The sequence below is a fragment of the Staurois parvus genome, unplaced genomic scaffold (assembly GCF_062004578.1).
Source record: "Staurois parvus isolate SC_StPar_1 unplaced genomic scaffold, SC_StPar_1.0 ptg000689l, whole genome shotgun sequence".
In the NCBI taxonomy this organism is placed as follows: Eukaryota; Metazoa; Chordata; class Amphibia; order Anura; family Ranidae; genus Staurois; species Staurois parvus.
In genome coordinates, this window is record NW_028318485.1 from 854,358 (window position 1) to 874,305 (window position 19,948).

General features: G+C 47.4%; 26 non-coding genes across 26 annotated transcripts; all 26 read right to left on the reverse strand.

The window, feature by feature from the left end:
- Positions 1-215: 215 nt before the first annotated feature.
- On the reverse strand, positions 216-356 carry LOC149447286 (U4 spliceosomal RNA). Its single transcript, XR_016306101.1, has one exon. It is a non-coding gene; the product is annotated as a U4 spliceosomal RNA (small nuclear RNA).
- Positions 357-915: 559 nt separating this feature from the next.
- Positions 916-988, reverse strand: TRNAK-UUU (transfer RNA lysine (anticodon UUU)). The gene has a single exon. It is a non-coding gene; the product is annotated as a tRNA-Lys (tRNA).
- A 627-nt stretch (positions 989-1,615) lies between these two features.
- LOC149447288 (U4 spliceosomal RNA) lies at positions 1,616-1,756 on the reverse strand. The gene has a single exon (XR_016306102.1). It is a non-coding gene; the product is annotated as a U4 spliceosomal RNA (small nuclear RNA).
- Positions 1,757-3,006: 1,250 nt separating this feature from the next.
- On the reverse strand, positions 3,007-3,147 carry LOC149447289 (U4 spliceosomal RNA). Its single transcript, XR_016306103.1, has one exon. It is a non-coding gene; the product is annotated as a U4 spliceosomal RNA (small nuclear RNA).
- Positions 3,148-3,706: 559 nt separating this feature from the next.
- On the reverse strand, positions 3,707-3,779 carry TRNAK-UUU (transfer RNA lysine (anticodon UUU)). The gene has a single exon. It is a non-coding gene; the product is annotated as a tRNA-Lys (tRNA).
- A 633-nt stretch (positions 3,780-4,412) lies between these two features.
- On the reverse strand, positions 4,413-4,553 carry LOC149447291 (U4 spliceosomal RNA). The gene has a single exon (XR_016306104.1). It is a non-coding gene; the product is annotated as a U4 spliceosomal RNA (small nuclear RNA).
- A 552-nt stretch (positions 4,554-5,105) lies between these two features.
- On the reverse strand, positions 5,106-5,178 carry TRNAK-UUU (transfer RNA lysine (anticodon UUU)). Its single transcript has one exon. It is a non-coding gene; the product is annotated as a tRNA-Lys (tRNA).
- A 627-nt stretch (positions 5,179-5,805) lies between these two features.
- On the reverse strand, positions 5,806-5,946 carry LOC149447293 (U4 spliceosomal RNA). Its single transcript, XR_016306105.1, has one exon. It is a non-coding gene; the product is annotated as a U4 spliceosomal RNA (small nuclear RNA).
- Positions 5,947-6,477: 531 nt separating this feature from the next.
- TRNAK-UUU (transfer RNA lysine (anticodon UUU)) lies at positions 6,478-6,550 on the reverse strand. Its single transcript has one exon. It is a non-coding gene; the product is annotated as a tRNA-Lys (tRNA).
- Positions 6,551-7,177: 627 nt separating this feature from the next.
- LOC149447295 (U4 spliceosomal RNA) lies at positions 7,178-7,318 on the reverse strand. Its single transcript, XR_016306106.1, has one exon. It is a non-coding gene; the product is annotated as a U4 spliceosomal RNA (small nuclear RNA).
- Positions 7,319-7,849: 531 nt separating this feature from the next.
- Positions 7,850-7,922, reverse strand: TRNAK-UUU (transfer RNA lysine (anticodon UUU)). Its single transcript has one exon. It is a non-coding gene; the product is annotated as a tRNA-Lys (tRNA).
- Positions 7,923-8,555: 633 nt separating this feature from the next.
- Positions 8,556-8,696, reverse strand: LOC149447297 (U4 spliceosomal RNA). Its single transcript, XR_016306107.1, has one exon. It is a non-coding gene; the product is annotated as a U4 spliceosomal RNA (small nuclear RNA).
- A 559-nt stretch (positions 8,697-9,255) lies between these two features.
- On the reverse strand, positions 9,256-9,328 carry TRNAK-UUU (transfer RNA lysine (anticodon UUU)). Its single transcript has one exon. It is a non-coding gene; the product is annotated as a tRNA-Lys (tRNA).
- Positions 9,329-9,955: 627 nt separating this feature from the next.
- LOC149447299 (U4 spliceosomal RNA) lies at positions 9,956-10,096 on the reverse strand. The gene has a single exon (XR_016306109.1). It is a non-coding gene; the product is annotated as a U4 spliceosomal RNA (small nuclear RNA).
- A 531-nt stretch (positions 10,097-10,627) lies between these two features.
- On the reverse strand, positions 10,628-10,700 carry TRNAK-UUU (transfer RNA lysine (anticodon UUU)). Its single transcript has one exon. It is a non-coding gene; the product is annotated as a tRNA-Lys (tRNA).
- Positions 10,701-11,333: 633 nt separating this feature from the next.
- LOC149447301 (U4 spliceosomal RNA) lies at positions 11,334-11,474 on the reverse strand. The gene has a single exon (XR_016306110.1). It is a non-coding gene; the product is annotated as a U4 spliceosomal RNA (small nuclear RNA).
- A 559-nt stretch (positions 11,475-12,033) lies between these two features.
- On the reverse strand, positions 12,034-12,106 carry TRNAK-UUU (transfer RNA lysine (anticodon UUU)). The gene has a single exon. It is a non-coding gene; the product is annotated as a tRNA-Lys (tRNA).
- A 633-nt stretch (positions 12,107-12,739) lies between these two features.
- On the reverse strand, positions 12,740-12,880 carry LOC149447303 (U4 spliceosomal RNA). The gene has a single exon (XR_016306111.1). It is a non-coding gene; the product is annotated as a U4 spliceosomal RNA (small nuclear RNA).
- A 559-nt stretch (positions 12,881-13,439) lies between these two features.
- Positions 13,440-13,512, reverse strand: TRNAK-UUU (transfer RNA lysine (anticodon UUU)). Its single transcript has one exon. It is a non-coding gene; the product is annotated as a tRNA-Lys (tRNA).
- Positions 13,513-14,145: 633 nt separating this feature from the next.
- LOC149447305 (U4 spliceosomal RNA) lies at positions 14,146-14,286 on the reverse strand. Its single transcript, XR_016306112.1, has one exon. It is a non-coding gene; the product is annotated as a U4 spliceosomal RNA (small nuclear RNA).
- A 1,258-nt stretch (positions 14,287-15,544) lies between these two features.
- On the reverse strand, positions 15,545-15,685 carry LOC149447306 (U4 spliceosomal RNA). The gene has a single exon (XR_016306177.1). It is a non-coding gene; the product is annotated as a U4 spliceosomal RNA (small nuclear RNA).
- A 552-nt stretch (positions 15,686-16,237) lies between these two features.
- Positions 16,238-16,310, reverse strand: TRNAK-UUU (transfer RNA lysine (anticodon UUU)). Its single transcript has one exon. It is a non-coding gene; the product is annotated as a tRNA-Lys (tRNA).
- Positions 16,311-16,937: 627 nt separating this feature from the next.
- On the reverse strand, positions 16,938-17,078 carry LOC149447308 (U4 spliceosomal RNA). The gene has a single exon (XR_016306113.1). It is a non-coding gene; the product is annotated as a U4 spliceosomal RNA (small nuclear RNA).
- A 559-nt stretch (positions 17,079-17,637) lies between these two features.
- TRNAK-UUU (transfer RNA lysine (anticodon UUU)) lies at positions 17,638-17,710 on the reverse strand. Its single transcript has one exon. It is a non-coding gene; the product is annotated as a tRNA-Lys (tRNA).
- A 633-nt stretch (positions 17,711-18,343) lies between these two features.
- Positions 18,344-18,484, reverse strand: LOC149447310 (U4 spliceosomal RNA). Its single transcript, XR_016306114.1, has one exon. It is a non-coding gene; the product is annotated as a U4 spliceosomal RNA (small nuclear RNA).
- A 1,258-nt stretch (positions 18,485-19,742) lies between these two features.
- LOC149447311 (U4 spliceosomal RNA) lies at positions 19,743-19,883 on the reverse strand. The gene has a single exon (XR_016306115.1). It is a non-coding gene; the product is annotated as a U4 spliceosomal RNA (small nuclear RNA).
- Positions 19,884-19,948: the final 65 nt, after the last annotated feature.

Below are 19,948 nucleotides of genomic sequence, written 5' to 3' on the forward strand. Positions count from 1 at the left end.
ATTGAATGAGGTAGAGTCCACTCTGGATTAAAGGCAAGTGGGGGGGAACGAGCATGACGTGGCAATCACATATTGTTCTACTCAGCAGGCTGCGTGATGACACAAAAGATCTCTATAGTGTCCCCGGCCCCGTGACCCGCTTCCTCAACTCTAACACATCTCAGTCTGCATCTTAGAAGCCATTGCTTTTCTGCTGTTTCAAACATATTGCTCAGTCTCCTGAGAGACTCTCAAAAATTGCCAGTGCTGACTGTATTTCAAGTCATCACAGCGGGGTATTGGGATTAGTTTTCAATTAGCAATAATCACGCCTCAGGTGGACCTCATTGGCTATGATACTGCCACTGCGCAAAGCTAACCAAATCAGTGTCTGCCAATTTCTGCCCATCCTTGGAAGAGGTATTGACATTGAGGTGAGACACAAAAGTGTCATCCAGTGGGCCGCTGAGCATTCTGGGACTTGGCATGCTAATGTGACAGAGAAGACGCCTAAGCTGGCATTGTTTGCATTTGAAAGGACTAAGGAGAATGTCAAGTTTTGGGGCCTAGATGTCAAATGTCAAATGGCTTTCTCTCACAGCAGTTCTCAAAGGCCACTGAATGCATATGGTCCGACGGCTGCACTGTTGGGGAAAAAAAAGCCAAGGTGGAAAGCTTTGGGCCCGTCGTTGAAAGCTTTGTGGATAACAAGCCTGAACTGGAGTCCAGGAAAGCTGGCGTAGACCAGGCTTGTTGGGAATCAGTTGTTCAGGCAAACACCTGCAGCCACCTTTATTTCTGGGCTAGATTCACAGAGCCTTGAAAGGGGGAATTTTGCATCCCTTAGGACATTTCCTCTCTCTAGGCCTGTGAGCACTCCGGCAGATGGGCATAAAGATTACCTTATCCTCAGCTCAACAACAAGGACAAAGCTACCGCCCGAACAGGGACTTGAACCCTGGACCCTCAGATTAAAAGTCTGATGCTCTACCGACTGAGCTATCCGGGCTCTGAAACCTCCAAGACAGTCCAATCTGCTTGAAACTTCACTTTTATGGCAGAAAAAGACCATGCGCCCAAAAGAAAGAGGAGATGTGTGCCTGAATGCACAAGTATTTGGCTCACTCCGGCTGGCCAATCGTCCTCTCCCATTCCATTTTTTAGGACAGCTTGCAACCATGCAGATAGGGTCCAGTCTGGTAGAGATGGAGAACGCTGAAAGTTTCTGGCTTAGTGTAACTTATAGGTCAATGCTCTTTCACTGGAAACAAGGGCCTTGCAAAAAACACACCGGCCAAACTGGTTCCTTAACCCTGGACCAACACGCTTCCAGTATTCTTCCTAATTGACTGGGTTACAAATAAAGAAAGTTCACCTTTAGCCTCATGATGCCAGGTCTAGCAGAGAAAAAGCAAGGAAAAATTGAATGAGGTAGAGTCCACTCTGGATTAAAGGCAAGTGGGGGGGAACGAGCATGACGTGGCAATCACATATTGTTCTACTCAGCAGGCTGCGTGATGACACAAAAGATCTCTATAGTGTCCCCGGCCCCGTGACCCGCTTCCTCAACTCTAACACATCTCAGTCTGCATCTTAGAAGCCATTGCTTTTCTGCTGTTTCAAACATATTGCTCAGTCTCCTGAGAGACTCTCAAAAATTGCCAGTGCTGACTGTATTTCAAGTCATCACAGCGGGGTATTGGGATTAGTTTTCAATTAGCAATAATCACGCCTCAGGTGGACCTCATTGGCTATGATACTGCCACTGCGCAAAGCTAACCAAATCAGTGTCTGCCAATTTCTGCCCATCCTTGGAGGAGGTATTGACATTGAGGTGAGACACAAAAGTGTCATCCAGTGGGCCGCTGAGCATTCTGGGACTTGGCATGCTAATGTGACAGAGAAGACGCCTAAGCTGGCATTGTTTGCATTTGAAAGGACTAAGGAGAATGTCAAGTTTTGGGCCTAGATGTCAAATGGCTTTCTCCCACAGCAGTTCTCAAAGGCCACTGAATGCATATGGTCCGACGGCTGCACTGTTGGGGAAAAAAAAGCCAAGGTGGAAAGCTTTGGGCCCGTCGTTGAAAGCTTTGTGGATAACAAGCCTGAACTGGAGTCCAGGAAAGCTGGCGTAGACCAGGCTTGTTGGGAATCAGTTGTTCAGGCAAACACCTGCAGCCACCTTTATTTCTGGGCTAGATTCACAGAGCCTTGAAAGGGGGAATTTTGCATCCCTTAGGACATTTCCTCTCTCTAGGCCAGTGAGCACTCCGGCAGATGGGCATAAAGATTACCTTATCCGCAGCTCAACAACAAGGACAAAGCTACCGCCCGAACAGGGACTTGAACCCTCAGATTAAAAGTCTGATGCTCTACCGACTGAGCTATCCGGGCTCTGAAAGCTCCACCTCCAAAACAGTCCAATCTGCTTGAAACTTCACTTTTATGGCAGAAAAAGACCATGCGCCCAAAAGAAAGAGGAGATGTGTGCCTGAATGCACAAGTATTTGGCTCACTCCGGCTGGCCAATCGTCCTCTCCCATTCCATTTTTTAGGACAGCTTGCAACCATGCAGATAGGGTCCAGTCTGGTAGAGATGGAGAACGCTGAAAGTTTCTGGCTTAGTGTAACTTATAGGTCAATGCTCTTTCACTGGAAACAAGGGCCTTGCAAAAAACACACCGGCCAAACTGGTTCCTTAACCCTGGACCAACACGCTTCCAGTATTCTTCCTAATTAACTGGGTTACAAATAAAGAAAGTTCACCTTTAGCCTCATGATGCCAGGTCTAGCAGAGAAAAAGCAAGGAAAAATTTAATGAGGTAGAGTCCACTCTGGATTAAAGGCAAGTGGGGGGGAACGAGCATGACGTGGCAATCACATATTGTTCTACTCAGCAGGCTGCGTGATGACACAAAAGATCTCTATAGTGTCCCCGGCCCCGTGACCCGCTTCCTCAACTCTAACACATCTCAGTCTGCATCTTAGAAGCCATTGCTTTTCTGCTGTTTCAAACATATTGCTCAGTCTCCTGAGAGACTCTCAAAAATTGCCAGTGCTGACTGTATTTCAAGTCATCACAGCGGGGTATTGGGATTAGTTTTCAATTAGCAATAATCACGCCTCAGGTGGACCTCATTGGCTATGATACTGCCACTGCGCAAAGCTAACCAAATCAGTGTCTGCCAATTTCTGCCCATCCTTGGAAGAGGTATTGACATTGAGGTGAGACACAAAAGTGTCATCCAGTGGGCCGCTGAGCATTCTGGGACTTGGCATGCTAATGTGACAGAGAAGACGCCTAAGCTGGCATTGTTTGCATTTGAAAGGACTAAGGAGAATGTCAAGTTTTGGGGCCTAGATGTCAAATGTCAAATGGCTTTCTCCCACAGCAGTTCTCAAAGGCCACTGAATGCATATGGTCCGACGGCTGCACTGTTGGGGAAAAAAAAGCCAAGGTGGAAAGCTTTGGGCCCGTCGTTGAAAGCTTTGTGGATAACAAGCCTGAACTGGAGTCCAGGAAAGCTGGCGTAGACCAGGCTTGTTGGGAATCAGTTGTTCAGGCAAACACCTGCAGCCACCTTTATTTCTGGGCTAGATTCACAGAGCCTTGAAAGGGGGAATTTTGCATCCCTTAGGACATTTCCTCTCTCTAGGCCTGTGAGCACTCCGGCAGATGGGCATAAAGATTACCTTATCCGCAGCTCAACAACAAGGACAAAGCTACCGCCCGAACAGGGACTTGAACCCTGGACCCTCAGATTAAAAGTCTGATGCTCTACCGACTGAGCTATCCGGGCTCTGAAAGTTCCACCTCCAAAACAGTCCAATCTGCTTGAAACTTCACTTTTATGGCAGAAAAAGACCATGCGCCCAAAAGAAAGAGGAGATGTGTGCCTGAATGCACAAGTATTTGGCTCACTCCGGCTGGCCAATCGTCCTCTCCCATTCCATTTTTTAGGACAGCTTGCAACCATGCAGATAGGGTCCAGTCTGGTAGAGATGGAGAACGCTGAAAGTTTCTGGCTTAGTGTAACTTATAGGTCAATGCTCTTTCACTGGAAACAAGGGCCTTGCAAAAAACACACCGGCCAAACTGGTTCCTTAACCCTGGACCAACACGCTTCCAGTATTCTTCCTAATTGACTGGGTTACAAATAAAGAAAGTTCACCTTTAGCCTCATGATGCCAGGTCTAGCAGAGAAAAAGCAAGGAAAAATTGAATGAGGTAGAGTCCACTCTGGATTAAAGGCAAGTGGGGGGGAACGAGCATGACGTGGCAATCACATATTGTTCTACTCAGCAGGCTGCGTGATGACACAAAAGATCTCTATAGTGTCCCCGGCCCCGTGACCCGCTTCCTCAACTCTAACACATCTCAGTCTGCATCTTAGAAGCCATTGCTTTTCTGCTGTTTCAAACATATTGCTCAGTCTCCTGAGAGACTCTCAAAAATTGCCAGTGCTGACTGTATTTCAAGTCATCACAGCGGGGTATTGGGATTAGTTTTCAATTAGCAATAATCACGCCTCAGGTGGACCTCATTGGCTATGATACTGCCACTGCGCAAAGCTAACCAAATCAGTGTCTGCCAATTTCTGCCCATCCTTGGAGGAGGTATTGACATTGAGGTGAGACACAAAAGTGTCATCCAGTGGGCCGCTGAGCATTCTGGGACTTGGCATGCTAATATGACAGAGAAGACGCCTAAGCTGGCATTGTTTGCATTTGAAAGGACTAAGGAGAATGTCAAGTTTTGGGGCCTAGATGTCAAATGGCTTTCTCCCACAGCAGTTCTCAAAGGCCACTGAATGCATATGGTCCGACGGCTGCACTGTTGGGGGAAAAAAAGCCAAGGTGGAAAGCTTTGGGCCCGTCGTTGAAAGCTTTGTGGATAACAAGCCTGAACTGGTGTCCAGGAAAGCTGGCGTAGACCAGGCTTGTTGGGAATCAGTTGTTCAGGCAAACACCTGCAGCCACCTTTATTTCTGGGCTAGATTCACAGAGCCTTGAAAGGGGGAATTTTGCATCCCTTAGGACATTTCCTCTCTCTAGGCCAGTGAGCACTCCGGCAGATGGGCATAAAGATTACCTTATCCGCAGCTCAACAACAAGGACAAAGCTACCGCCCAAACAGGGACTTGAACCCTGGACCCTCAGATTAAAAGTCTGATGCTCTACCGACTGAGCTATCCGGGCTCTGAAACCTCCAAAACAGTCCAATCTGCTTGAAACTTCACTTTTATGGCAGAAAAAGACCATTCGGCCAAAAGAAAGAGGAGATGTGTGCCTGAATGCACAAGTATTTGGCTCACTCCGGCTGGCCAATCGTCCTCTCCCATTCCATTTTTTAGGACAGCTTGCAACCATGCAGATAGGGTCCAGTCTGGTAGAGATGGAGAACGCTGAAAGTTTCTGGCTTAGTGTAACTTATAGGTCAATGCTCTTTCACTGGAAACAAGGGCCTTGCAAAAAACACACCGGCCAAACTGGTTCCTTAACCCTGGACCAACACGCTTCCAGTATTCTTCCTAATTGACTGGGTTACAAATAAAGAAAGTTCACCTTTAGCCTCATGATGCCAGGTCTAGCAGAGAAAAAGCAAGGAAAAATTTAATGAGGTAGAGTCCACTCTGGATTAAAGGCAAGTGGGGGGGAACGAGCATGACGTGGCAATCACATATTGTTCTACTCAGCAGGCTGCGTGATGACACAAAAGATCTCTATAGTGTCCCCGGCCCCGTGACCCGCTTCCTCAACTCTAACACATCTCAGTCTGCATCTTAGAAGCCATTGCTTTTCTGCTGTTTCAAACATATTGCTCAGTCTCCTGAGAGACTCTCAAAAATTGCCAGTGCTGACTGTATTTCAAGTCATCACAGCGGGGTATTGGGATTAGTTTTCAATTAGCAATAATCACGCCTCAGGTGGACCTCATTGGCTATGATACTGCCACTGCGCAAAGCTAACCAAATCAGTGTCTGCCAATTTCTGCCCATCCTTGGAGGAGGTATTGACATTGAGGTGAGACACAAAAGTGTCATCCAGTGGGCCGCTGAGCATTCTGGGACTTGGCATGCTAATATGACAGAGAAGACGCCTAAGCTGGCATTGTTTGCATTTGAAAGGACTAAGGAGAATGTCAAGTTTTGGGGCCTAGATGTCAAATGGCTTTCTCCCACAGCAGTTCTCAAAGGCCACTGAATGCATATGGTCCGACGGCTGCACTGTTGGGGAAAAAAAAGCCAAGGTGGAAAGCTTTGTGGATAACAAGCCTGCACTGGAGTCCAGGAAAGCTGGCGTAGACCAGGCTTGTTGGGAATCAGTTGTTCAGGCAAACACCTGCAGCCACCTTTATTTCTGGGCTAGATTCACAGAGCCTTGAAAGGGGGAATTTTGCATCCCTTAGGACATTTCCTCTCTCTAGGCCAGTGAGCACTCCGGCAGATGGGCATAAAGATTACCTTATCCGCAGCTCAACAACAAGGACAAAGCTACCGCCCGAACAGGGACTTGAACCCTGGACCCTCAGATTAAAAGTCTGATGCTCTACCGACTGAGCTATCCGGGCTCTGAAACCTCCAAAACAGTCCAATCTGCTTGAAACTTCACTTTTATGGCAGAAAAAGACCATGCGCCCAAAAGAAAGAGGAGATGTGTGCCTGAATGCACAAGTATTTGGCTCACTCCGGCTGGCCAATCGTCCTCTCCCATTCCATTTTTTAGGACAGCTTGCAACCATGCAGATAGGGTCCAGTCTGGTAGAGATGGAGAACGCTGAAAGTTTCTGGCTTAGTGTAACTTATAGGTCAATGCTCTTTCACTGGAAACAAGGGCCTTGCAAAAAACACACCGGCCAAACTGGTTCCTTAACCCTGGACCAACACGCTTCCAGTATTCTTCCTAATTGACTGGGTTACAAATAAAGAAAGTTCACCTTTAGCCTCATGATGCCAGGTCTAGCAGAGAAAAAGCAAGGAAAAATTGAATGAGGTAGAGTCCACTCTGGATTAAAGGCAAGTGGGGGGGAACGAGCATGACGTGGCAATCACATATTGTTCTACTCAGCAGGCTGCGTGATGACACAAAAGATCTCTATAGTGTCCCCGGCCCCGTGACCCGCTTCCTCAACTCTAACACATCTCAGTCTGCATCTTAGAAGCCATTGCTTTTCTGCTGTTTCAAACATATTGCTCAGTCTCCTGAGAGACTCTCAAAAATTGCCAGTGCTGACTGTATTTCAAGTCATCACAGCGGGGTATTGGGATTAGTTTTCAATTAGCAATAATCACGCCTCAGGTGGACCTCATTGGCTATGATACTGCCACTGCGCAAAGCTAACCAAATCAGTGTCTGCCAATTTCTGCCCATCCTTGGAGGAGGTATTGACATTGAGGTGAGACACAAAAGTGTCATCCAGTGGGCCGCTGAGCATTCTGGGACTTGGCATGCTAATATGACAGAGAAGACGCCTAAGCTGGCATTGTTTGCATTTGAAAGGACTAAGGAGAATGTCAAGTTTTGGGGCCTAGATGTCAAATGGCTTTCTCCCACAGCAGTTCTCAAAGGCCACTGAATGCATATGGTCCGACGGCTGCACTGTTGGGGAAAAAAAAGCCAAGGTGGAAAGCTTTGTGGATAACAAGCCTGCACTGGAGTCCAGGAAAGCTGGCGTAGACCAGGCTTGTTGGGAATCAGTTGTTCAGGCAAACACCTGCAGCCACCTTTATTTCTGGGCTAGATTCACAGAGCCTTGAAAGGGGGAATTTTGCATCCCTTAGGACATTTCCTCTCTCTAGGCCAGTGAGCACTCCGGCAGATGGGCATAAAGATTACCTTATCCGCAGCTCAACAACAAGGACAAAGCTACCGCCCGAACAGGGACTTGAACCCTGGACTCTCAGATTAAAAGTCTGATGCTCTACCGACTGAGCTATCCGGGCTCTGAAAGCTCCACCTCCAAAACAGTCCAATCTGCTTGAAACTTCACTTTTATGGCAGAAAAAGACCATGCGCCCAAAAGAAAGAGGAGATGTGTGCCTGAATGCACAAGTATTTGGCTCACTCCGGCTGGCCAATCGTCCTCTCCCATTCCATTTTTTAGGACAGCTTGCAACCATGCAGATAGGGTCCAGTCTGGTAGAGATGGAGAACGCTGAAAGTTTCTGGCTTAGTGTAACTTATAGGTCAATGCTCTTTCACTGGAAACAAGGGCCTTGCAAAAAACACACCGGCCAAACTGGTTCCTTAACCCTGGACCAACACGCTTCCAGTATTCTTCCTAATTGACTGGGTTACAAATAAAGAAAGTTCACCTTTAGCCTCATGATGCCAGGTCTAGCAGAGAAAAAGCAAGGAAAAATTGAATGAGGTAGAGTCCACTCTGGATTAAAGGCAAGTGGGGGGGAACGAGCATGACGTGGCAATCACATATTGTTCTACTCAGCAGGCTGCGTGATGACACAAAAGATCTCTATAGTGTCCCCGGCCCCGTGACCCGCTTCCTCAACTCTAACACATCTCAGTCTGCATCTTAGAAGCCATTGCTTTTCTGCTGTTTCAAACATATTGCTCAGTCTCCTGAGAGACTCTCAAAAATTGCCAGTGCTGACTGTATTTCAAGTCATCACAGCGGGGTATTGGGATTAGTTTTCAATTAGCAATAATCACGCCTCAGGTGGACCTCATTGGCTATGATACTGCCACTGCGCAAAGCTAACCAAATCAGTGTCTGCCAATTTCTGCCCATCCTTGGAGGAGGTATTGACATTGAGGTGAGACACAAAAGTGTCATCCAGTGGGCCGCTGAGCATTCTGGGACTTGGCATGCTAATGTGACAGAGAAGACGCCTAAGCTGGCATTGTTTGCATTTGAAAGGACTAAGGAGAATGTCAAGTTTTGGGGCCTAGATGTCAAATGTCAAATGGCTTTCTCCCACAGCAGTTCTCAAAGGCCACTGAATGCATATGGTCCGACGGCTGCACTGTTGGGGAAAAAAAAGCCAAGGTGGAAAGCTTTGGGCCCGTCGTTGAAAGCTTTGTGGATAACAAGCCTGAACTGGTGTCCAGGAAAGCTGGCGTAGACCAGGCTTGTTGGGAATCAGTTGTTCAGGCAAACACCTGCAGCCACCTTTATTTCTGGGCTAGATTCACAGAGCCTTGAAAGGGGGAATTTTGCATCCCTTAGGACATTTCCTCTCTCTAGGCCAGTGAGCACTCCGGCAGATGGGCATAAAGATTACCTTATCCGCAGCTCAACAACAAGGACAAAGCTACCGCCCAAACAGGGACTTGAACCCTGGACCCTCAGATTAAAAGTCTGATGCTCTACCGACTGAGCTATCCGGGCTCTGAAACCTCCAAAACAGTCCAATCTGCTTGAAACTTCACTTTTATGGCAGAAAAAGACCATTCGGCCAAAAGAAAGAGGAGATGTGTGCCTGAATGCACAAGTATTTGGCTCACTCCGGCTGGCCAATCGTCCTCTCCCATTCCATTTTTTAGGACAGCTTGCAACCATGCAGATAGGGTCCAGTCTGGTAGAGATGGAGAACGCTGAAAGTTTCTGGCTTAGTGTAACTTATAGGTCAATGCTCTTTCACTGGAAACAAGGGCCTTGCAAAAAACACACCGGCCAAACTGGTTCCTTAACCCTGGACCAACACGCTTCCAGTATTCTTCCTAATTGACTGGGTTACAAATAAAGAAAGTTCACCTTTAGCCTCATGATGCCAGGTCTAGCAGAGAAAAAGCAAGGAAAAATTTAATGAGGTAGAGTCCACTCTGGATTAAAGGCAAGTGGGGGGGAACGAGCATGACGTGGCAATCACATATTGTTCTACTCAGCAGGCTGCGTGATGACACAAAAGATCTCTATAGTGTCCCCGGCCCCGTGACCCGCTTCCTCAACTCTAACACATCTCAGTCTGCATCTTAGAAGCCATTGCTTTTCTGCTGTTTCAAACATATTGCTCAGTCTCCTGAGAGACTCTCAAAAATTGCCAGTGCTGACTGTATTTCAAGTCATCACAGCGGGGTATTGGGATTAGTTTTCAATTAGCAATAATCACGCCTCAGGTGGACCTCATTGGCTATGATACTGCCACTGCGCAAAGCTAACCAAATCAGTGTCTGCCAATTTCTGCCCATCCTTGGAGGAGGTATTGACATTGAGGTGAGACACAAAAGTGTCATCCAGTGGGCCGCTGAGCATTCTGGGACTTGGCATGCTAATATGACAGAGAAGACGCCTAAGCTGGCATTGTTTGCATTTGAAAGGACTAAGGAGAATGTCAAGTTTTGGGGCCTAGATGTCAAATGGCTTTCTCCCACAGCAGTTCTCAAAGGCCACTGAATGCATATGGTCCGACGGCTGCACTGTTGGGGAAAAAAAAGCCAAGGTGGAAAGCTTTGTGGATAACAAGCCTGCACTGGAGTCCAGGAAAGCTGGCGTAGACCAGGCTTGTTGGGAATCAGTTGTTCAGGCAAACACCTGCAGCCACCTTTATTTCTGGGCTAGATTCACAGAGCCTTGAAAGGGGGAATTTTGCATCCCTTAGGACATTTCCTCTCTCTAGGCCAGTGAGCACTCCGGCAGATGGGCATAAAGATTACCTTATCCGCAGCTCAACAACAAGGACAAAGCTACCGCCCGAACAGGGACTTGAACCCTGGACTCTCAGATTAAAAGTCTGATGCTCTACCGACTGAGCTATCCGGGCTCTGAAAGCTCCACCTCCAAAACAGTCCAATCTGCTTGAAACTTCACTTTTATGGCAGAAAAAGACCATGCGCCCAAAAGAAAGAGGAGATGTGTGCCTGAATGCACAAGTATTTGGCTCACTCCGGCTGGCCAATCGTCCTCTCCCATTCCATTTTTTAGGACAGCTTGCAACCATGCAGATAGGGTCCAGTCTGGTAGAGATGGAGAACGCTGAAAGTTTCTGGCTTAGTGTAACTTATAGGTCAATGCTCTTTCACTGGAAACAAGGGCCTTGCAAAAAACACACCGGCCAAACTGGTTCCTTAACCCTGGACCAACACGCTTCCAGTATTCTTCCTAATTGACTGGGTTACAAATAAAGAAAGTTCACCTTTAGCCTCATGATGCCAGGTCTAGCAGAGAAAAAGCAAGGAAAAATTGAATGAGGTAGAGTCCACTCTGGATTAAAGGCAAGTGGGGGGGAACGAGCATGACGTGGCAATCACATATTGTTCTACTCAGCAGGCTGCGTGATGACACAAAAGATCTCTATAGTGTCCCCGGCCCCGTGACCCGCTTCCTCAACTCTAACACATCTCAGTCTGCATCTTAGAAGCCATTGCTTTTCTGCTGTTTCAAACATATTGCTCAGTCTCCTGAGAGACTCTCAAAAATTGCCAGTGCTGACTGTATTTCAAGTCATCACAGCGGGGTATTGGGATTAGTTTTCAATTAGCAATAATCACGCCTCAGGTGGACCTCATTGGCTATGATACTGCCACTGCGCAAAGCTAACCAAATCAGTGTCTGCCAATTTCTGCCCATCCTTGGAGGAGGTATTGACATTGAGGTGAGACACAAAAGTGTCATCCAGTGGGCCGCTGAGCATTCTGGGACTTGGCATGCTAATGTGACAGAGAAGACGCCTAAGCTGGCATTGTTTGCATTTGAAAGGACTAAGGAGAATGTCAAGTTTTGGGGCCTAGATGTCAAATGTCAAATGGCTTTCTCCCACAGCAGTTCTCAAAGGCCACTGAATGCATATGGTCCGACGGCTGCACTGTTGGGGAAAAAAAAGCCAAGGTGGAAAGCTTTGGGCCCGTCGTTGAAAGCTTTGTGGATAACAAGCCTGAACTGGTGTCCAGGAAAGCTGGCGTAGACCAGGCTTGTTGGGAATCAGTTGTTCAGGCAAACACCTGCAGCCACCTTTATTTCTGGGCTAGATTCACAGAGCCTTGAAAGGGGGAATTTTGCATCCCTTAGGACATTTCCTCTCTCTAGGCCAGTGAGCACTCCGGCAGATGGGCATAAAGATTACCTTATCCGCAGCTCAACAACAAGGACAAAGCTACCGCCCAAACAGGGACTTGAACCCTGGACCCTCAGATTAAAAGTCTGATGCTCTACCGACTGAGCTATCCGGGCTCTGAAAGCTCCACCTCCAAAACAGTCCAATCTGCTTGAATCTTCACTTTTATGGCAGAAAAAGACCATGCGCCCAAAAGAAAGAGGAGATGTGTGCCTGAATGCACAAGTATTTGGCTCACTCCGGCTGGCCAATCGTCCTCTCCCATTCCATTTTTTAGGACAGCTTGCAACCATGCAGATAGGGTCCAGTCTGGTAGAGCTGGAGAACGCTGAAAGTTTCTGGCTTAGTGTAACTTATAGGTCAATGCTCTTTCACTGGAAACAAGGGCCTTGCAAAAAACACACCGGCCAAACTGGTTCCTTAACCCTGGACCAACACGCTTCCAGTATTCTTCCTAATTGACTGGGTTACAAATAAAGAAAGTTCACCTTTTGCCTCATGATGCCAGGTCTAGCAGAGAAAAAGCAAGGAAAAATTTAATGAGGTAGAGTCCACTCTGGATTAAAGGCAAGTGGGGGGGAACGAGCATGACGTGGCAATCACATATTGTTCTACTCAGCAGGCTGCGTGATGACACAAAAGATCTCTATAGTGTCCCCGGCCCCGTGACCCGCTTCTTCAACTCTAACACATCTCAGTCTGCATCTTAGAAGCCATTGCTTTTCTGCTGTTTCAAACATATTGCTCAGTCTCCTGAGAGACTCTCAAAAATTGCCAGTGCTGACTGTATTTCAAGTCATCACAGCGGGGTATTGGGATTAGTTTTCAATTAGCAATAATCACGCCTCAGGTGGACCTCATTGGCTATGATACTGCCACTGCGCAAAGCTAACCAAATCAGTGTCTGCCAATTTCTGCCCATCCTTGGAGGAGGTATTGACATTGAGGTGAGACACAAAAGTGTCATCCAGTGGGCCGCTGAGCATTCTGGGACTTGGCATGCTAATGTGACAGAGAAGACGCCTAAGCTGGCATTGTTTGCATTTGAAAGGACTAAGGAGAATGTCAAGTTTTGGGGCCTAGATGTCAAATGTCAAATGGCTTTCTCCCACAGCAGTTCTCAAAGGCCACTGAATGCATATGGTCCGACGGCTGCACTGTTGGGGAAAAAAAAGCCAAGGTGGAAAGCTTTGGGCCCGTCGTTGAAAGCTTTGTGGATAACAAGCCTGAACTGGAGTCCAGGAAAGCTGGCGTAGACCAGGCTTGTTGGGAATCAGTTGTTCAGGCAAACACCTGCAGCCACCTTTATTTCTGGGCTAGATTCACAGAGCCTTGAAAGGGGGAATTTTGCATCCCTTAGGACATTTCCTCTCTCTAGGCCAGTGAGCACTCCGGCAGATGGGCATAAAGATTACCTTATCCGCAGCTCAACAACAAGGACAAAGCTACCGCCCGAACAGGGACTTGAACCCTGGACCCTCAGATTAAAAGTCTGATGCTCTACCGACTGAGCTATCCGGGCTCTGAAAGCTCCACCTCCAAAACAGTCCAATCTGCTTGAAACTTCACTTTTATGGCAGAAAAAGACCATGCGCCCAAAAGAAAGAGGAGATGTGTGCCTGAATGCACAAGTATTTGGCTCACTCCGGCTGGCCAATCGTCCTCTCCCATTCCATTTTTTAGGACAGCTTGCAACCATGCAGATAGGGTCCAGTCTGGTAGAGATGGAGAACGCTGAAAGTTTCTGGCTTAGTGTAACTTATAGGTCAATGCTCTTTCACTGGAAACAAGGGCCTTGCAAAAAACACACCGGCCAAACTGGTTCCTTAACCCTGGACCAACACGCTTCCAGTATTCTTCCTAATTGACTGGGTTACAAATAAAGAAAGTTCACCTTTTGCCTCATGATGCCAGGTCTAGCAGAGAAAAAGCAAGGAAAAATTGAATGAGGTAGAGTCCACTCTGGATTAAAGGCAAGTGGGGGGGAACGAGCATGACGTGGCAATCACATATTGTTCTACTCAGCAGGCTGCGTGATGACACAAAAGATCTCTATAGTGTCCCCGGCCCCGTGACCCGCTTCCTCAACTCTAACACATCTCAGTCTGCATCTTAGAAGCCATTGCTTTTCTGCTGTTTCAAACATATTGCTCAGTCTCCTGAGAGACTCTCAAAAATTGCCAGTGCTGACTGTATTTCAAGTCATCACAGCGGGGTATTGGGATTAGTTTTCAATTAGCAATAATCACGCCTCAGGTGGACCTCATTGGCTATGATACTGCCACTGCGCAAAGCTAACCAAATCAGTGTCTGCCAATTTCTGCCCATCCTTGGAGGAGGTATTGACATTGAGGTGAGACACAAAAGTGTCATCCAGTGGGCCGCTGAGCATTCTGGGACTTGGCATGCTAATGTGACAGAGAAGACGCCTAAGCTGGCATTGTTTGCATTTGAAAGGACTAAGGAGAATGTCAAGTTTTGGGGCCTAGATGTCAAATGGCTTTCTCCCACAGCAGTTCTCAAAGGCCACTGAATGCATATGGTCCGACGGCTGCACTGTTGGGGAAAAAAAAGCCAAGGTGGAAAGCTTTGGGCCCGTCGTTGAAAGCTTTGTGGATAACAAGCCTGAACTGGAGTCAAGGAAAGCTGGCGTAGACCAGGCTTGTTGGGAATCAGTTGTTCAGGCAAACACCTGCAGCCACCTTTATTTCTGGGCTAGATTCACAGAGCCTTGAAAGGGGGAATTTTGCATCCCTTAGGACAATTCCTCTCTCTAGGCCAGTGAGCACTCCGGCAGATGGGCATAAAGATTACCTTATCCGCAGCTCAACAACAAGGACAAAGCTACCGCCCAAACAGGGACTTGAATCCTGGACCCTCAGATTAAAAGTCTGATGCTCTACCGACTGAGCTATCCGGGCTCTGAAAGCTCCACCTCCAAAACAGTCCAATCTGCTTGAAACTTCACTTTTATGGCAGAAAAAGACCATGCGCCCAAAAGAAAGAGGAGATGTGTGCCTGAATACACAAGTATTTGGCTCACTCCGGCTGGCCAATCGTCCTCTCCCATTCCATTTTTTAGGACAGCTTGCAACCATGCAGATAGGGTCCAGTCTGGTAGAGATGGAGAACGCTGAAAGTTTCTGGCTTAGTGTAACTTATAGGTCAATGCTCTTTCACTGGAAACAAGGGCATTGCAAAAAACACACCGGCCAAACTGGTTCCTTAACCCTGGACCAACACGCTTCCAGTATTCTTCCTAATTGACTGGGTTACAAATAAAGAAAGTTCACCTTTAGCCTCATGATGCCAGGTCTAGCAGAGAAAAAGCAAGGAAAAATTTAATGAGGTAGAGTCCACTCTGGATTAAAGGCAAGTGGGGGGGTACGAGCATGACGTGGCAATCACATATTGTTCTACTCAGCAGGCTGCGTGATGACACAAAAGATCTCTATAGTGTCCCCGGCCCCGTGACCCGCTTCCTCAACTCTAACACATCTCAGTCTGCATCTTAGAAGCCATTGCTTTTCTGCTGTTTCAAACATATTGCTCAGTCTCCTGAGAGACTCTCAAAAATTGCCAGTGCTGACTGTATTTCAAGTCATCACAGCGGGGTATTGGGATTCGTTTTCAATTAGCAATAATCACGCCTCAGGTGGACCTCATTGGCTATGATACTGCCACTGCGCAAAGCTAACCAAATCAGTGTCTGCCAATTTCTGCCCATCCTTGGAGGAGGTATTGACATTGAGGTGAGACACAAAAGTGTCATCCAGTGGGCCGCTGAGCATTCTGGGACTTGGCATGCTAATATGACAGAGAAGACGCCTAAGCTGGCATTGTTTGCATTTGAAAGGACTAAGGAGAATGTCAAGTTTTGGGGCCTAGATGTCAAATGGCTTTCTCCCACAGCAGTTCTCAAAGGCCACTGAATGCATATGGTCCGACGGCTGCACTGTTGGGGAAAAAAAAGCCAAGGTGGAAAGCTTTGGGCCCGTCGTTGAAAGCTTTTTGGATAACAAGCCTGAACTGGAGTCCAGGAAAGCTGGCGTAGACCAGGCTTGTTGGGAATCAGTTGTTCAGGCAAACACCTGCAGCCACCTTTATTTCTGGGCTAGATTCACAGAGCCTTGAAAGGGGGAATTTTGCATCCCTTAGGACATTTCCTCTCTCTAGGCCAGTGAGCACTCCGGCAGATGGGCATAAAGATTACCTTATCCGCAGCTCAACAACAAGGACAAAGCTACCGCCCGAACAGGGACTTGAACCCTGGACCCTCAGATTAAAAGTCTGATGCTCTACCGACTGAGCTATCCGGGCTCTGAAACCTCCAAAACAGTCCAATCTGCTTGAAACTTCACTTTTATGGCAGAAAAAGACCATTCGGCCAAAAGAAAGAGGAGATGTGTGCCTGAATGCACAAGTATTTGGCTCACTCCGGCTGGCCAATCGTCCTCTCCCATTCCATTTTTTAGGACAGCTTGCAACCATGCAGATAGGGTCCAGTCTGGTAGAGATGGAGAACGCTGAAAGTTTCTGGCTTAGTGTAACTTATAGGTCAATGCTCTTTCACTGGAAACAAGGGCCTTGCAAAAAACACACCGGCCAAACTGGTTCCTTAACCCTGGACCAACACGCTTCCAGTATTCTTCCTAATTGACTGGGTTACAAATAAAGAAAGTTCACCTTTAGCCTCATGATGCCAGGTCTAGCAGAGAAAAAGCAAGGAAAAATTTAATGAGGTAGAGTCCACTCTGGATTAAAGGCAAGTGGGGGGGAACGAGCATGACGTGGCAATCACATATTGTTCTACTCAGCAGGCTGCGTGATGACACAAAAGATCTCTATAGTGTCCCCGGCCCCGTGACCCGCTTCCTCAACTCTAACACATCTCAGTCTGCATCTTAGAAGCCATTGCTTTTCTGCTGTTTCAAACATATTGCTCAGTCTCCTGAGAGACTCTCAAAAATTGCCAGTGCTGACTGTATTTCAAGTCATCACAGCGGGGTATTGGGATTAGTTTTCAATTAGCAATAATCACGCCTCAGGTGGACCTCATTGGCTATGATACTGCCACTGCGCAAAGCTAACCAAATCAGTGTCTGCCAATTTCTGCCCATCCTTGGAGGAGGTATTGACATTGAGGTGACACACAAAAGTGTCATCCAGTGGGCCGCTGAGCATTCTGGGACTTGGCATGCTAATGTGACAGAGAAGACGCCTAAGCTGGCATTGTTTGCATTTGAAAGGACTAAGGAGAATGTCAAGTTTTGGGGCCTAGATGTCAAATGTCAAATGGCTTTCTCCCACAGCAGTTCTCAAAGGCCACTGAATGCATATGGTCCGACGGCTGCACTGTTGGGGAAAAAAAAGCCAAGGTGGAAAGCTTTGGGCCCGTCGTTGAAAGCTTTGTGGATAACAAGCCTGAACTGGAGTCCAGGAAAGCTGGCGTAGACCAGGCTTGTTGGGAATCAGTTGTTCAGGCAAACACCTGCAGCCACCTTTATTTCTGGGCTAGATTCACAGAGCCTTGAAAGGGGGAATTTTGCATCCCTTAGGACATTTCCTCTCTCTAGGCCAGTGAGCACTCCGGCAGATGGGCATAAAGATTACCTTATCCGCAGCTCAACAACAAGGACAAAGCTACCGCCCGAACAGGGACTTGAACCCTGGACCCTCAGATTAAAAGTCTGATGCTCTACCGACTGAGCTATCCGGGCTCTGAAAGCTCCACCTCCAAAACAGTCCAATCTGCTTGAAACTTCACTTTTATGGCAGAAAAAGACCATGCGCCCAAAAGAAAGAGGAGATGTGTGCCTGAATGCACAAGTATTTGGCTCACTCCGGCTGGCCAATCGTCCTCTCCCATTCCATTTTTTAGGACAGCTTGCAACCATGCAGATAGGGTCCAGTCTGGTAGAGATGGAGAACGCTGAAAGTTTCTGGCTTAGTGTAACTTATAGGTCAATGCTCTTTCACTGGAAACAAGGGCCTTGCAAAAAACACACCGGCCAAACTGGTTCCTTAACCCTGGACCAACACGCTTCCAGTATTCTTCCTAATTGACTGGGTTACAAATAAAGAAAGTTCACCTTTTGCCTCATGATGCCAGGTCTAGCAGAGAAAAAGCAAGGAAAAATTGAATGAGGTAGAGTCCACTCTGGATTAAAGGCAAGTGGGGGGGAACGAGCATGACGTGGCAATCACATATTGTTCTACTCAGCAGGCTGCGTGATGACACAAAAGATCTCTATAGTGTCCCCGGCCCCATGACCCGCTTCCTCAACTCTAACACATCTCAGTCTGCATCTTAGAAGCCATTGCTTTTCTGCTGTTTCAAACATATTGCTCAGTCTCCTGAGAGACTCTCAAAAATTGCCAGTGCTGACTGTATTTCAAGTCATCACAGCGGGGTATTGGGATTAGTTTTCAATTAGCAATAATCACGCCTCAGGTGGACCTCATTGGCTATGATACTGCCACTGCGCAAAGCTAACCAAATCAGTGTCTGCCAATTTCTGCCCATCCTTGGAGGAGGTATTGACATTGAGGTGAGACACAAAAGTGTCATCCAGTGGGCCGCTGAGCATTCTGGGACTTGGCATGCTAATGTGACAGAGAAGACGCCTAAGCTGGCATTGTTTGCATTTGAAAGGACTAAGGAGAATGTCAAGTTTTGGGGCCTAGATGTCAAATGTCAAATGGCTTTCTCCCACAGCAGTTCTCAAAGGCCACTGAATGCATATGGTCCGACGGCTGCACTGTTGGGGAAAAAAAAGCCAAGGTGGAAAGCTTTGGGCCCGTCGTTGAAAGCTTTGTGGATAACAAGCCTGAACTGGAGTCCAGGAAAGCTGGCGTAGACCAGGCTTGTTGGGAATCAGTTGTTCAGGCAAACACCTGCAGCCACCTTTATTTCTGGGCTAGATTCACAGAGCCTTGAAAGGGGGAATTTTGCATCCCTTAGGACAATTCCTCTCTCTAGGCCAGTGAGCACTCCGGCAGATGGGCATAAAGATTACCTTATCCGCAGCTCAACAACAAGGACAAAGCTACCGCCCAAACAGGGACTTGAATCCTGGACCCTCAGATTAAAAGTCTGATGCTCTACCGACTGAGCTATCCGGGCTCTGAAAGCTCCACCTCCAAAACAGTCCAATCTGCTTGAAACTTCACTTTTATGGCAGAAAAAGACCATGCGCCCAAAAGAAAGAGGAGATGTGTGCCTGAATACACAAGTATTTGGCTCACTCCGGCTGGCCAATCGTCCTCTCCCATTCCATTTTTTAGGACAGCTTGCAACCATGCAGATAGGGTCCAGTCTGGTAGAGATGGAGAACGCTGAAAGTTTCTGGCTTAGTGTAACTTATAGGTCAATGCTCTTTCACTGGAAACAAGGGCATTGCAAAAAACACACCGGCCAAACTGGTTCCTTAACCCTGGACCAACACGCTTCCAGTATTCTTCCTAATTGACTGGGTTACAAATAAAGAAAGTTCACCTTTAGCCTCATGATGCCAGGTCTAGCAGAGAAAAAGCAAGGAAAAATTTAATGAGGTAGAGTCCACTCTGGATTAAAGGCAAGTGGGGGGGAACGAGCATGACGTGGCAATCACATATTGTTCTACTCAGCAGGCTGCGTGATGACACAAAAGATCTCTATAGTGTCCCCGGCCCCGTTTCCTCAACTCTAACACATCTCAGTCTGCATCTTAGAAGCCATTGCTTTTCTGCTGTTTCAAACATATTGCTCAGTCTCCTGAGAGACTCTCAAAAATTGCCAGTGCTGACTGTATTTCAAGTCATCACAGCGGGGTATTGGGATTAGTTTTCAATTAGCAATAATCACGCCTCAGGTGGACCTCATTGGCTATGATACTGCCACTGCGCAAAGCTAACCAAATCAGTGTCTGCCAATTTCTGCCCATCCTTGGAGGAGGTATTGACATTGAGGTGAGACA